This window comes from Camellia sinensis, chromosome 15, assembly GCF_055761805.1.
Source record: "Camellia sinensis isolate YWXY chromosome 15, ASM5576180v1, whole genome shotgun sequence".
NCBI lineage: Eukaryota > Viridiplantae > Streptophyta > Magnoliopsida > Ericales > Theaceae > Camellia > Camellia sinensis.
Genome location: NC_138975.1, coordinates 98,612,420 through 98,629,457, shown reverse-complemented (window position 1 = coordinate 98,629,457; position 17,038 = coordinate 98,612,420). Strand labels below are relative to the sequence as shown.

The following is a 17,038-nucleotide window of genomic DNA, read 5'->3' as shown; positions in this document are numbered from 1 at the left end:
AAAAATTCATTCTTGAGGGATAGATATACTTTTGTATCTATATTCCTTTGTTTGATCTTGTTTTCTGCTCTAAAGTGTTGTTTTGTCTTACTATTGTACACAAACACACACTAGAACACCATCCTCTTGGAGTTGAGGTCCCTTGAGGTTGATTTCAGAGTTCTTGAGCTAGTTTTAGTCAGAGAAAGCTGCTGGAGCTTTGTTCTTGAAGAGGTTCTACAAGGGTGAGCAACTAACCTTTAGATACCTCATTCTTGCTTAAGCTTTTAGCCCTTCTTGCTTATTGTTTTAAGCTTAGCTCTTAACTGATAAAAGTTCTAATTTTTGATGCTTTAGATCTTTGTTTGAGGTCTCTTTTTGGTTTGGGGTTGTTTACCCCTCCCAAGGCCTTGTTTTAGGCCATCCTTTTTGGCCCTTGTTCTTTACTTTGAATGAACTTTCTACCACTGAAATCCATAGGAATTTCAGTGGTGGAAAGGTAGTTTTGAGGTCTTAAATAGGAGAGGGTCATCCCCTCTCCTTGTTGTCTTGTATGCTAGTATAAATGGCTTATATTGGTAGCGTGTTTGCTTGGCTTGTTTTAGCTTTATTTCAGTATGTATTAGGCTTTTTTTTGCCATGATATAACACTGTTTTGACTTGGTTTGGACATATCATGTATGCTTCATATGCTTGCCTTGCAATCCTCTTATTTTCCTTAACATGCTTTATGCTTTAAGCCATGTTTTTAGCATGATTTTGGCTTGACTCCATGAAGCTTTTAGCCTTGTTGTAGCATGCTTAAGCTCTGATTTGAGTTGTATTAGTCATATATGTCATGCTTTGTACAGCTACCATGTATTCTAGCTTGTTAGCTTTGAGTGTCTAAGTCACTAGCATGCTTTACTTGGGCCATTTCAGTGATTTGGCATCATTTTAAATGTTATTTCAGTCCATATAGTATGCTCATATACTTGCACTTATCACTCCTTTAATGCTTTAAAGAGTTGATGTTTTATGCCTCATGATTGGACCATTGTGCATGCTTCCATGTTTAGGCCTCTAAGATGCCATTTCAATGTGTTTTTTGTCTTGTTCTAACATGCCATAACTCTGATTTTCATTGGTTAAATCATGCCATATTTGGTTGTATTAGGTGTATTGTAACACCTCTTTTGTAGCCTTGTATGCCTCATGTTTTTGACATTGTGTTTTAGCTTGTGTTGGCTAGTTTCGAGCATATTTTTGGTCTCATATTGACCTGCCTTGAGACTATTTTGAGTGCCCTTGGCCCTTTGGGGCTTGCTTCATGTGGCCATGGTTTGAACCCCTTGGCTAGCCTTGAGCCTTGAGCTCTCTTGCATGCTATAATTGCTTCATTTGGTTGATTTGGCAGCATTCCTAACATGATTTCAGAGCATATAGTGTTGTCACACTTGCATTCTTTTCACCCTTTTTAAGTGTTCTTGAAAGTTGTCCCCCTATGCCTAGGTGTTGGACCTTTACATGTGCACGTTTGTATGTATTTTTGTCCATCATTCCTTAGCACTTTAGCCACTGATTTGGGCATGACCGAGGTCCTCCAATTTTGGTTTAAGTCCATCTTCGCATGTTGTTGTATGCTTTGTCACATGCTTGTCGCATACTAGTTCCATTGCATGTTGTTGCATGCTAGTCCTATTACATCATGCTTACATGCTCGTTGCATGCTTGTCAAATTGCATGTTGTCACATGCTTGCTAATTAACATGTTGTTACATACTTGCCCCTTTGCATATTGTTACATGCTAGTTGCATTACATGGCATTGCTTGCTTGCATGCTTAAGTTGCATTGCATTGTGTGTGTATCCCTTGTCTCTTGATCAAGCATGATAGAGATTGGGGCCCCCTTGTGTGTTTTTGTGCATTTCATTCTATATTGAATTGCACACTTGGCCTCCTTGGCCATCATGCATCGAAATGCATGATTGATGGTCTGAGGGTCGAGAACTACACTCCTTTGAGTCTCAAACATGATAAGGGGTGTGGTTGTGCAAACATTGTCTTGCAAATGTATTACCATGCTCTGTCTGTCCTCTGTTGCAGCAAAAAAAGCATTTAGCAAGAAGAGATGGCCGGTCGGCTATTTTTAGTGCTGGTCGGCTAATAGCATCTGGCTGAGAGCCTTATATCTGGTCGATGACCAATTTCCCATGGCCGGTGACCCTATCTTTTGGCTGATGGCCTCTCAGCATGCCCACAAGGTGGTTCAGAAGTGTCACAGAAGTTGGCACAGTTTTCAGAGGTACAGAGCAGTGCAAACAGAGGCAACATGAAGCATGGCAACGGATTTTTGGGCAAAACCGACCGAGCATGCATTCGTCCCTCTTCCCGAGGCTGCTTTACTGCCTTCATAGCTTAATTAATTTGTTAATTATTTAAGTGTTGTAATAATTAGTTGTAGCTAGCTATTCATTTGGTTTTGTAATAATTAATTAGCTTGTTAGTTAGTTAATTAGTTAATTTGTGTTATTCTTTCGGTTCCTCCGTTGAGAGGGCACAATTGTGTAATAAGCATGCGTGTGTGTGATGCATGTCTTCCAAACCCCATTTCTTTCTCCCTTTTACTTAACCGCTTATGATGGTTAGTTTTAGGGCATATTTCGTTTAGCATCCTTATGATCGCATGTTTGCATTCACTCATCTGTATTGCATACATCGGGCTCGGCGCATCATACTAACTGCATTGTATTTCAATCCCTACTTGAATACATGTATCGAATTGTAGCATCTCATATGCCATCTTTGAATAGCCGAGACTATTCTAGTTGCATTTTGTATGTGTTGCACTAGCCATTGCTAACATGAACTAGGATCAGGCATTGATTACTAACTAGTTTCTTGTTTTGGTTCGGAGTACACTGTAAGTGTTTATGCTTTAGCATCTTGCATGTATGTAAGTGTTAGCATGACAGCATGCCTGCCATGAGACTAATTGCTTATGTGATATAACTACCTAAATGCCTGTGGGTGAAGGTTGGATTACTTGAATTGGAACAACTCATCGAAATCCGTATTTTAGCCTACTTGCGAGTAGCAAACTTTAAACCGTTTCCAAACAAACGGATACGCGATGCTTTGTTCCAAATTAGGCGATCTGGTCTATACTTGTTTTGCTGCGCACATCACATAGTAATTCTAGCTAATTAACCGGAATAAGAACGCATGTGTTTTCAAAAACTCGATATCATGCTTAGTAGTGGCCGATCTTTAATCGGGCGAGCGAGGGTGCTCATTGCATGACCTTCCCCAATCGTACCCAAGTTCCCGAGTCGAGGAAACTTTAGTGATGAGGGACATTTGGCCTTTGGCACGAGTTAGGGTTTCCTAAATTCCCCCAAAATAAAATATTTAGGTGGCGACTCTGTATCTGGCAAAGCAATCCATGTTTGGCACTTCTTTCTTAAAAATCAGTTTTCCAAAACGATTTGCCAGATTTGGACTCTTTGATGATTTACCGGTCTTGCATTGCACTTTGCGGGATTAGACTCAAAACCGTGACGTTTGAGTCCGAACTGTAGTAGCAAAGCCCAAGGGCGCGTCTATAGCATCATACAAACTGCATTGTATTTCAATACTTCTTTGAATACATGTATCAAATTGTTGCATTCATATGCCATCTTAGATAGCCGAGCCTATTTAGTTGCATTTTGCATGTGTTGTATTAGGCATTTTAGCAGAGTTAGGATCATGCATTGATTTCTAACTAAGTCTCTTGTTTTAGCTCGAAGTACACTGTAAGTGTTTACGCTTTAGTATCCTTGCATGAGTGTAAGTGTTGCTATATTAGCATGCTTGCCATAAGGCTATTTGCTTAAATGATTAACTGCATGAATGTTTGTGGATGAAGGTTGCGTTGCTTGAATTGGGACAATTCATTGATTGTGAGTTTTAGCCCATTTTGCGAAGTGGCAAAATCATGTTTTAAGTCCACTTGAGGGTGGCAAATCTGCGCTTTAGCCCACTTGCAAGTAGCATTTTCAAACCATTTTTAGAAAACAAACATGAGTTGTTTTGTTCCAATTCTTGCGATTTAGTCTATACTTGTATGCTGTGCACATCACATAGTAAGTTAGATTAATAATCAGAATAAGAACACGTGAGGTTTATAAAACAACATATCATGTTTAGTAGAGGCCGATCCTTTGATCGGGCGAGCGGGGGTGCTCATTTCAGGACCTTCCCCTCTCGTACCCAAGTTCCGGAGCCGAGACAACTTTGGTGATGACGGACACGTGGCCTTAGGCACCAGTTAGAGTTTCCTAAATTTCCCAAAAATAAAATATTTAGGTGGCGACTCTGTAATCTGGCAAAGCAGTCCATGTTTGGCGCTTTTTGATTCAAAATTGATTTTTCAAAACCAATTGCCAGATTTGGACTCTTTGGTGATTTATCAGTCTTACATTGCACTTTGTGAGATTAGATTTAGAACCGTGACAGGAGTTCGAACTGTAGTAGCAAGACCCAATTCGCACCTTCTCCGAATGGGGGTGCGCAAAGAGAGTTCGAGCGGTCTACAACACCTCATAAGTAAATTTAATTCAAAATAATTACAATTCCCAATCTTCATAACTTAATTAACTCCAATTCGGACCCAATTAATCAAATCTTACTTTTACTAAGCGAAATCGAATATTTAATTAAACTCCCATACGATTCAATACTTGAAATTAAACTGATTCAACTCAGCAATTATACCTTCTTAAACCATTTGGCCTTCAATTTCTATTTCTGAAATAAATCCTTAACAAAATCATATACAAATCAGACTCAACAAAGCTCATCATTTCCATAATTAAATCAGAATAATAGGCAATTAAAATTCAAACCTCCTTAATTAATTAAATGCAAAATATTATACGTGGTGGGGTTGTCACAGTCTTTCCTCCTTAGAAAGTTTGGTCCTCCAAACTTATGGTACTTGTACCGAAAAAAAATCATATATCTCTGCTTTCCACTCGAATTTCATCACAGAAGTTCAACTCATTTTTTATTTATTTGATGGTTAATAACCCAAATTGGTGATTCAACCAGTCTCTAATATCATCAAAAGCCATCCAGTAATGATTAATAATATAAGGTGGATTTCAAAGTCAACATCATAACATCAAACCATTAAACTCATTAATCACTAACTTACTGTTCTCATCAATCGCATAACTCATATACTTTTGTTCATCTACTCACATACCTCCAAATACTCTACACATCTTCAAATAATCGAAGCTCAATCTGAAATGATGTTCATGATTTTACTTCTTTGTTTCAAATAAATCAAAACATTCTATTGTCGACATCCCATATGAAGTCTCCAAAGTAGATTAAGTGTTCGATACAACATCAATAGCAAATTCAAGTTCTTGATCCACCAATTTCCCAACAATAATAATATGAAAATTCATTTTTATACAATTCATAAGCCCTCATTGATAAATCAAATAAGGTGGGGATTTACTCCATACAAGAAAAGTTATTTAATCTCTGAGGTCAAAAACAATTCGCTTGGGCATATGATCAACGTCTACTTAATAGGTAAAATGTTTATTCAAACACAACATTACATCCTAATGATTCATGCCAAAGGCATTGAGTCATATTCATAGTATGACATTCCCAAATAATATAAATCCTTTGGATGACCAAGAAACATTTTCCACCCAATAATAATCTCAATAATTTATTCATCTTATAACAAATGGTTCAAAACAAACGAATGGGTCCTGAATTAGTTAACATACATTATTTTGCTCACAGACAGTAAAAGTACTTGAAATAGCGGTCTTGGTACATTGAACCGTTCTCATTCTAATTATCTTAGCAATCTCAGATTATGTTTCAAATGTCTAAGCAAATGAATTCTAATTTTTCCAATAATCAAATTCTAACTCAAGACTTCATGCATCTACTAAACATTCTGATTCTTTCGTTAATTTCACTCTTAGCTTTTTCTTTTGATCTTGCCATTTCTCATGACATGATTACATAGCTTTCATCACATTTTCTATTATCTCTTCTACTTTGCCTAATCGCCCCGATAAGGATTCAACTGCCACTTCATTCTTACTTTTCACCATCTTTTCCTAAAGACATAAGACAAAGGTGAGTAACACTTGGGGTAATATTGACTGACTTAGAACATATCATATATAATCATCCATTACCTCAACTTTCCCAATATTCCCATAGTCTAATTTTATATATAAACCATATGACTTTCATGGCTTCCATCAAAGATTCTAATTTCTTGCAATGTCGTATTTCCACAAATCAATATACTTGCAATCCCAATGTTCTAGTCAAAATTCTGATTTCCTTGTAACATAAAATTCCATAATTGCTCTTTGACTTGAATCCCAATACAAACACATACACATAATCCTAAATGCACAACTTATCATTTACTTATTAGATGCATGCAACTTAAATCCATTCTACACATTCTAACACTCAATGGACACGTGTGTGAGATATTACCTCATGTTATGATACCACTCTGTAATGACCTAAACTTGCCCCTAGAGGTTTGAGCCACGACCGGCCTGTAATCAGGCCTCAAAGATAAAATTTCAAAATTATTTAAATAATATCAGGGCCTGAAGCAGAAGCAAAACAAAAATAATATTGTCCATTGAACTGTGCATACATGATAAGTTGAAATATTTAAAACATTTAACACACTTTTAATATATACATATACAAAGCCAAATCTTATACATCTCATAGACACATATAAGACTTTCAATAAATACAAAGCTTAGCAAGCTAACAAAAGCAAAAGCTAAAACCTCAACACGGAAGCACATCTTCGGTGGCTTGACAAAGAGGGCAAACTCTGAGGCAAACTCTAATACTGATCTTCCAGTTGCTCACCTATATATATATATAAGGGAGAAGGGTGAGCTAGAGCCCAGTGAGTAATACTAAAATAAAGAGGTTAATGAATGAAGTCCATCATATTATAAAACATGTCTTACAATTGCCAAAAACGAGGCTAATATTATTTTCAAAACAAAGCATTTGCCATATCAAAATCCATACATCTTCAAATGAGGCATATATCGAATTCAAACAGAGCATTTTCCATATCTAATCCATTAATCATTCATCATACATTGTATATCCAATAGAGTAACAAAAGGGCCCAAAGGCCTAAATCGAAGCGACCATAAAGGTTTAACGAAGGGACCACTTGGATTTAACGAAGGGACCACTTGGGTCTAGCGATGGAACCACTTGGGTGTAATGTAGGGACCACTTGGGTCTAACATCAAAGATCTCTGTAATTCCATTAATTGAAGGGCCATGGTATTGTTTTTCCAAGGCAAGGGCCTCACTAAAGGATGCCACAAATACTTTTCAAAAAGGGGCACTCACTCATCCATATAAAATAATATTTCATAAACATGATTCATAAAATAGTTTACAAAATAATTTTCAAACATATCTTCATAGAGATATTACTCACACTGGGCTTGAACTAATATTACTCCTCGGGTGTCCAACCTACACAAATCACACAAACATACACATTGAAACATTATTATTCTCTTGATTGAATCTTATTTCACTTATTCTTTCTTCTCAAATAAACCGAATTCGTACTTTACTTCCCCAACTAATTAACTTATGTTGGTTCTTAGCTTATTAGTCCCTAATGAGTCAGAATTCATGCCTTGGAATGCTTGAAATGAGATGAGGACAAAATATGAACAAGATGCAATTTTTCAAAACATACTGAAGAGGCCTGACCGCTCGAGCCACCACTTAATCGCTCGAGCGGACTGCATTATCTGCAAAAAATACTAGATGTGTTTGATGTGCACTCGAGGCAACACTTGGTTGCTCGAGTGATTGGAAAACATACCGTGAGTTCTCTGGAGCCACCAGTTGGTCACTCGAGTAGTCTGCAAAGACAGCAAAAATTCTGGGAGCTCGCAATGTGCGCTTGAGCTACCATTTGGACACTCGACCAGTCTGTGAAAAATTTGGATTTCAAAACTGAAAGTTTGAGCTCTTAAACACCATTTCAAAACTTGGGGTCATGCATGGCTTACTCAAAACATGAATTTACTTTGGAAAATACTAATACGTGACCCTTTATAAATCATTTGCTCCAGAACCTCAATAATTTTAGCAAAACTTAACTCAAATCTCCATGCATGCAAAGAATTTTCTATTTTTTTCTTACTTTTCGAAACATGAAATTAAATGCATAAATCCATGAAATTGAGAGTATGAACTTATAGAAATTTCTGAAAATGTATAAAAGATGAGTTCCATGCATGCAAGAACTTCAAAATCCAAAATAAATGATGAAATCTCTAATGAACATGCATGTAGCTCAATTTCTTACTCAAAGCCCATTTTCTTTTCAAATTCCATGAGATAAATTCAACAACTCCCTTAATTCATGATGCATGGAGGATTTTCTACAAAATAAGAGCATAATTTCCTTACCTAGGGCCTTAATTTCAGAGATAAGAAGTGATTCTCCCCTTAGCTTTTTCTTCTTGTTCCAAATTTGACAAGTCTTAAGAGCTCTCTCTCTCTCTCTATCTCTCTCTCTCTCTCTCTCTAAAACTCCTCCAGCAGAAATGATAGAATGAAGAATGAGCTTAGTCTTACTTTTTCTAACTCACATATAACACACCTCATTTCTTGACACCACAATACACACGTGTACACTTCCTTGAGCTCTAGCACAACACTTACATGCACACACACGGGCGCGCGCGCACACGCACACACACATACACACAATTTTCTCAGCACAAGACAAATTAGAAATGACCCACCTTTTGACTTAAATTCCCTAACACACATACACACATCCACCTCTTGACTTTGGCACAAATGTACCACATATACACACATGCAAGGCCTCAACACACCTCTTCAGTTTATCAATTCATCAACATAAAACACGTAGACACACAAGGGCACACACACACAATTTTCTCAGCACAAGACAAATTAGAAATGACCCACTTTTTGACTTAAAGTCTCCAACACAAAAACATACACACATCCACCTCTTGACTTTGGCACAAATGTACCACGCATACACACATGCAAGGCCCTTGCACACCTCTTCACTTTATGAATTCATCAACATAAAACACGTAGACACACAAGGGCCTAAAATCCTCTACACACAACTTCACAATTAGCCACATCACACCACTTCACAATTAATCACGTAGGATTAGCTAAACTCTTAATTGGATAATTAGCTTAATTAAACCAAATTAAACCACATTAGTCTTAATTGATCATTTCCCATATAACTCAATTAATCTAATTAACCTTAATTTTAGCCCAATTAATCATAGTTAAATTTATCAATTTGAATCAAATTTTTAATCAAACTTCCAGAAGGCTTCAAATATCAGATTAAACTCATTAACATCATCAATTTTGGTTTTTCAAATCATTTAAGCCTTCAATTTCATCTCAGACTTAGAATTCCTCTCAATAAATTACACATTCAAATTAGACACATCATAAGTAAATTTAATTCAGAATACTCACAATTCCCAATCCTCATAACTTATTTAACTCCAATTCGGACCTAATTAATCAAATCTTAATTTTACTAAACAGAATTGAATATTTAATTAAACTCCTATATGGTTCAATACTTCAAATTAGACTAATTCAACTCATCAATTATACCTTCTTAAGCCATTTAGGCCTTTAATTTCTAATTCTGAAATAAATTCTTAGCAAAATCATATATGAATCAGACTCAATAATGCTCATCAATTCCACAATTAAATCAAAAATAATTGGAATAATGTGCAATTAAAATTCAAATCTCCTTAATTTATTAAATGCAAAATATTATACATTGTGGGGTTGTCATAAAGCCTCACTCCACACAAATCTAACTTCTTTCCTTGTCAATCTAGTCAATAGTGAAGCCAGTCTAAAGAAATCCTTTACAAAACGTTGGTAATACCTATTGAAGCCCAAGAAACTCCAGATCTCAAAGGCATTCTTAGGTTGCTCCTAGTCCTTTATAGTGTCTAGTTTAGATGAATCTACAGTCACCCCTCCCTCAGACACCACATGGCATAGAAATTTAACTTCGCTGAGCCAAAACTCACACTTCTCAAACTTAGCACAAAGACGGTGTGCGTTAAGCAACTTAAGTACAACCTGCAAGTGTTCATTGTGTTCTTTTTCGGAGGGTAAGTAGACTAAGATGTCGTCAATAAAGATAACTAGGAAACGATCAAAGAATTGATGGAAGACTCAATGTATCAAGAACATAAATGAAGCCGGTGTATTAGTTAGCCCAAAAGGCATTACTAAGAACTCATAATGGCCATACCGCATATGAAATGTCATTTTCTGAATGTCCTCATTCTTCACCCTCTACTGGTGATACCTCAATCTCAAATCGATCTTCGACAAGCAACGAGATCCCTTTAGAAAGTCAAAGAAGTCATTAATTCTTGGCAATGGATACTTGTTCTTAACAGTTACTCGATTCAACTTACTGTAGTTAATACATAATCGCCACTTGCCATTATTCTTCTTTGCAAAGAAAGTTGGTGCTCCCCAAGCCAAGGTAGTAGGGAGAATGAAGCCCTTATCTAATAAATCAGGGAGCTACACCTTCAACTCACAAAACTCGACTAGCACAAACCTATAAGGTGCCATGAAAATCGAAGCTGTGCTTGGCGCCAAATTGATAGAGAACTCAATCTTTCTATGTAGTGGTAAGTTGGTAAGATCCTCCAAAAAAACATATGGATACTCTTGAACTACTCTCGACAAGTCACCCCAAACTGTACTACCTTCAATAGCTACCGAGATGGCAAAAATAAAATTTAACTCTCATCGACCTTTAAGGTCATACAATGGAGGAATATAACGATTACCCCGGTCACACAAGAAGTAGAAACACTCTCCTGATGGTGTATACATCGACACTCTCCTACGATGGCAATCTATCGAAGCCTGAAAATAAGTCAACCAAACTATACCTAGAATCACATAAAAAACATGCATATCAAGAACAACAAAATCAAAAGAGAGTTGACAATTTGCGACCTCAACCTCACAAGAGTGGCATACTTGACCTAATGCCACTTTACCCCCTATAGGTGTCTCAACTAACAAAGGAAACTCTAACTGATCAAACTTCAACACCAAAGCAGATGTACAAGAAGATGAAATGAAGGAATGAGATGTACCCATATCAATCAACACATTGTTTAAACAATTGAATAGAAAAAGTTACCTCTCATAACAGGAGGTACCAGAAACTCCTCTGGCATGGTAGTAGCATACACGCCCTAGTGGCCTCTAATCTACTTGCTCACCCCTCGGAGCATAAGTCTGATGAATGGACTGAGCAAAAATGGCTACTTGATTGGCCCTCGAGGCCTGAGCTAGCTGTGTCGGCCAGTGGCTCTTAGTTTGCCTTGAACTAGATGCACCATGTAAGAATCCGAATATGAAAATAAATTAATTAAGTAATAATAATTTTACAAATCCCAAATACTTTGTTTTTATATCTTTAAGTGCAAATTAAATTTTATTGGAGGGTCTTTTAATTAATTTTTAAACCTAAAATAAATTTATAGTTAAATAATAAAAAAATATTGAGGGCAAGTTAGTAAGTATATTTTGTTATAATAATATTTATATTTTATTTAATTAATGTGTTAGAAAATAACGTGATACAAAGATAATATTTTATGGCATTTTTGTGTAGATACATATGTAACCCTAGGTTGCCTCATACTATTCATAACAACAACAGGAGCCACCACGGGAGAAAGAGAAGGGTTGGGAGAAAAGAAGAAGAGAAAAGGAGGGTTGCTAACAAGGAGGAATTTTTGGGTGTGGTGGGTCTTTATATTATATATATATATATATATATATATTGTTAAGAAATTTGAGGAGTTAAATTCATGTATAAAGAATGGGTATTATTCTTAGTTAAAAAATTCTGCGCATAATCACGAACTTTAAAAATCAAGAAACCATATCAAACAGATGAATTTTGAATTGAAATTTTTACAATAGATCAATTACATATTGAATTGCATATCTGAATTTTTTTATAATTTTTGGGAGTCAAAATCCATATAAATTGAGGTATTCAAATATGTCCAAGAAACCAATCCGAAACAGTAATTCGGGAGTGTTGTTCTCTTTGGGTATAAATCCAAAAATTATCAAATTAGTGTCATTAGAACTGGTTACGAGTCTAGTTTCATAAGTTTTTAGCCTTGCATTTCATTGCTCGTGTATATTAAGAGAACCATCAATTTCTTTAAAATGCTGCAGAAAACAACCTGTTTGGATATAATAAATTGTAGTTAATTATTTTGATAAGAAAATCAAGTGAAACCAATTGGGTTTGGAACTTAGGATATATTAGTTGATATCTGGAGGGTTTTATAATTTTTCGAACAATGTGGAGTGGGTTTTTAATTTTCAAAGTTAGCGAATAGATTGGAAAAACTTTGTTTTATCTTAAAGTCACTTTTAGTTAAGTTTTGATCGGAACTTATGTCTTGGGTGATTTTAAACCTTGAAGAACATGAACTTAGGTAATATTTAAGACTAACGGTGAGTTGGGTTGAGCCGTGTTAGTACGCTTTAGTTGAGGTTACTTAGTTCCTATTTTTTAGTATTTTTAAATTAGTTGTGACATGTAGTTTTTATACTTGGCTCAGGTCACTAGTTGGACTTTTACAGTCTAGGCGAGGATTATATTATTTCGTTTTTAGGTAAGTAGTTTCATGCTACATATTTTTATAAATGTTCCCCTACCCTGAACTGTTGAAAAATTAAATTGTTGTTTCAAGACCAAACTGTTTTGATAAATTATTATATTATCGATGGAATCAAATTATTTCTGAAACATGTGTGAACTTGGCATACTGTAAACTATTTGTTTTTGTCTCATGTTTATAACGATGAACTACCATGTTTTACGAAACTAATGTGTATTGATTATTGGGACCATGTGTGTATTTAGTCCAGGAAAATTATCCCACTGTGTGTGGTGACTCTGGCCACTAGGGACCATATCCGGGTTGGGCCGTGATGACTCTAGTGCTCAACGATTGTAAGGAAAAGACCTTTAAAAAAAGTTAGGTGACCTTCAATCAGATCATCTTTGAGAAAAGGCCCAGGTACCACCTTGAGGATGACTCTTAGTTCGGTATTGGATCCAACGGGGCTTATAGCCTTGAGAACTGTGTGGCATATTATTTGTTTTTCTTAGTACCCAGAAAATTATTGGTGTTCATGTTATAATCTGTTTTAAGTGGAAAATGTCGTTTATAATGTTCTTGCGAGACATGAATATTTTATGTGTTGAACTGTGGAACCTTCTTTTTGAAACATATTATATTTACCAAACAGTATGCCAATCTAGTTTCTGTGATATATATCTTATTTTGGAATTGAACCCTGTTTTCAAAACTGTATTTACTATCCATGTTGCTACTCACTGAGCTATCAGCTGACTTAGTTGTTATCATTTCCAAGTGTTAGAAGGACTTAGAGTGAACTCATGGCGTAGCGGGGACTCAATTGTATGGACCTCTAGGGCATTTATTTAATTTGTTTTAGGTTGTTTTGTCGAGTTTTGTGCATACATTGTGGTTGGGTTTTATTTAGAATTATTTTATTTTGTGGACGGTTTGTGTCCCATTTAGTATATATATATTTTTACTAAGTTGGTTATGACTTGTTTTTTACTTGTGGTATGTCACTGGATTGAGTGTTGATTTATTTATTTCTGGGCTATCATCATATTTATTCTTTATGGTTTTGGGTTATGTTTAGGCTTACGTGTGCCTTAGGCTAAGTCCCTGTGGGCTACGGCCGGTCATGCCCGGATTTGGGGTGTGACACACCATATGTGCCACCTGATTAAGGGCAAAACCTCATCAAATACCCAGTCTATCTACACTAATAACAAGTAGGCAGTTGCTATCAATGTAGGTAGACTAGGCATTTTAGGAAGTTTTGCCCTTAGTCGAATGGCACATCTAGTGCGTTTGGTTTGAGGCAAACACAGACCCATCAGCCAGCTTAGTTAGTTCAGGTGTTGATGGCCAATTAGGAAGCCACTTCGACTCAGTCAGTTCTTCAGGCCTCTTCTCCGACGGGTGAGCAAATTGATCAAAGGCCTCCAAGGCTTGTGTATGATGTTACCACGCTGGAGTAGTTGTTGATACCTCCTATTGTGAGAGGTAACTTTTTGCTATTCAATTTCTTAGGCAATTTGTTGATTGATACGAATGCATCTTATTCCTTCATTTTGTTTTCCTTTGCATCTGCTTTGGGGTTGGAGTTTGATTAGTTGGAGTCTCCTTCGTTTGTTGAGATACTTGTTGGGGGTAGAGTGGCATTGGGTCGAGTATGCCGCTCCTATGAGATTGAGGTCGTAGATTGTCAACTCCCTTTTGATTTTGTTGTTCTTGATATGCATGCTTTTGATGTGATTCTAGGTATAGATTGGTTGACTTTTTTAGGCTTTAATAGATTGCCATAGTAGGAGGGTGTCGATGTGTACACCATCAAGAAAGTGTTTCTACTTTTTGTGTGACTAGGGTGATAGTTTTATTTCTCTATTGTATGGCCTTAAAGGTTGAGGAGAGTTGAGTTTCCTTTTTGCCATCTCGATAGCCGTTGAGGGTAGTATGGTTCAGGGTGACTCACTAAGAGTAAATCAAGAGTATTCGGATGTCTTTTCGCAGGATCTTACCGATGTGGATATGGTCAATAATATGATGAAGTTTGAGGGTTATGTGTTGATTCCTTTGATAGATTTTGACTCCAATCGGTTGAGGGGCAGAGGTTTTTTTTTTTTTTTTGGTTGAAGTGTGTTGTTTTTTGTTGAAGTGTGGATTGTTCATCTTTAATAGGGTATTGACAATCTATTACACTCATTGATAGGCACACTTTGGTCAATGTTCTGATTAAATATGTGTAGTTGACATTGTAATGGTTATGTGTTTTGATATGTTCGATGTGTGGAGTGGTGTGTATGGGTTCAAGGGTTGGGTTGGGGGTATTTGGATTTGGTTATTAATTTGATGTTGAATATAAACCACATCGTAGGGTGACAATTGTACATTGGAACCTGGATGATAGTGTTACGATGCATGTCACATTTAATGTGTAACGGTAATCCACATACACCATGTAGTAGATGACAATTGTGTGTTTATTCAGTTTTATATATGTTTGAATGTGTATCATGTCTTTGTTGTAATTAGTGTTTACATACATGTCACAGTATGTTGCACAAAATATTTGGGGAATTGGGTTTGTAATTGAATATGGATTGAATCCCATTGCTCGATGTCGATTGAATGTGGACATTTATGATGTCACATTATTCTTTTACAATAGTACATCCATGTCAATATTGTGCTCACATTTGATTGTAAAACACATATGTAGCATGCCAAGTCGCATGGCAATACATTGTGACCACACGGTACAACCAAATCACACACGTCCTCAATGTAAGCTCACATTTACGTTAGGTTGTTTAGTGTTGATACAAAAAATGCATCGGTTTATGTGACTCTATCACATTCCATTTTTAAATGTCACATACACATTGTCAACCGTTACGAACCCACATTAGTTGACATCAAGTCACTAACATGTCACACACGCATTCCAAAGTGTACTTAAATGTACATTGCACTTCGTAATCTGCCACCAATAATTGGTCTAAATCCGAGCTCACATTAACGTTGGGCTGCTTATTTTGGATCCCAAGATGATCCCTAATGTGTCGCACCCCCCCGCAGAGTTCAATTTCACAATGGATTCAATTTATGTGACTCTGTCACATTCCATTTTCAAAAGTCACGTCCACATTGCCAGTGAGATTTGAGGGTATAAATTTGAGGATTCCCATTCTCACATTTCATTTTTCCAGATTGAATTCAACGTTCACATCACGTCACATTGACTTCATAAGTGTGTACACTTTTATATTGCGCTTCATAGTCTAAAACCAACGATTGGTGGACGTTCGGACTGCGTAATTGTCTCATTTCCCAGTTAGGCTACGCACATGAGAATGTAACTTTCACATCCAATGTGAGCTCACATTTACGTTAGGGCTGTTTATATTTGATATGAAAAATGGATCTGTTTCTCTTTCAAACTATCCCAATAAACTTGATGCAACGGCTGCTAACATGTAAATCTATCACATTCCATTTATGTTTCAAAATAAATCAGGTTGATGTGTGACATAAGATATCATTTATATTTTGTTTCCTAAAATGTTGCTTCATCAAAGGTCTGATCACCAAATACAAACATTAATTTTGAAATTTAAATTTCTAACCACATAGATATAATCACAATTTATGGTAACATTAGATTTTTCATATGTGGAACGCCAAGTTTGAAATTGAAATTCCCAACCATATAGATATGATAAAAAAATTTTTTTTTTTTTTTTTTTGATCGGCATAGATATGATAACAATTTATGCTAACATTAAATTTTCCATATATGGTATTACTATTAATTAAATTATTAAATAATAATATTGGGGGTAAATGTGTCAATAATAAACCCACAAAACTTATAGGAATATAAATTTTTTCACGAAATTATATATAATACAAGTTCTTTTTAAAAGAATTTATAAATAATTTTCTCAAATAACTTTTACAAAATTAAAGCAAACAAATTTGGTAATATTATTTGAATTTTTATCATCCTTATCATCTTATCATTATGTGTATTTATCCTGATCACATAGTTAGTATAAATAGATAGAATGGAGCAGTGACAATATATATACAAAAAAAGCATTTTCTTGAACTTTATTAAATAGACAGCAGGTTGCTTCAAGTAAATGTGTAAAAAAAAAAGTAAAGATGTTATGTGACTCAAAAAGTTAAAAAGTCAAAAAATTGAATTTTAACCAATTTGTTAAAATGGGTCTCAATAATCTCGGTCTTAAAATATATTAGTCTCTTATTTTATTTTTTTATTATTTTAAAA

The 17,038-nt window shown here is 35.7% G+C and overlaps 1 pseudogene; it reads right to left on the bottom strand.

The window, feature by feature from the left end:
• Window positions 1-17,038, bottom strand: part of LOC145813149 (inactive leucine-rich repeat receptor-like serine/threonine-protein kinase At1g60630) — a 65,502-nt pseudogene that overhangs the window by 47,938 nt on the left and 526 nt on the right.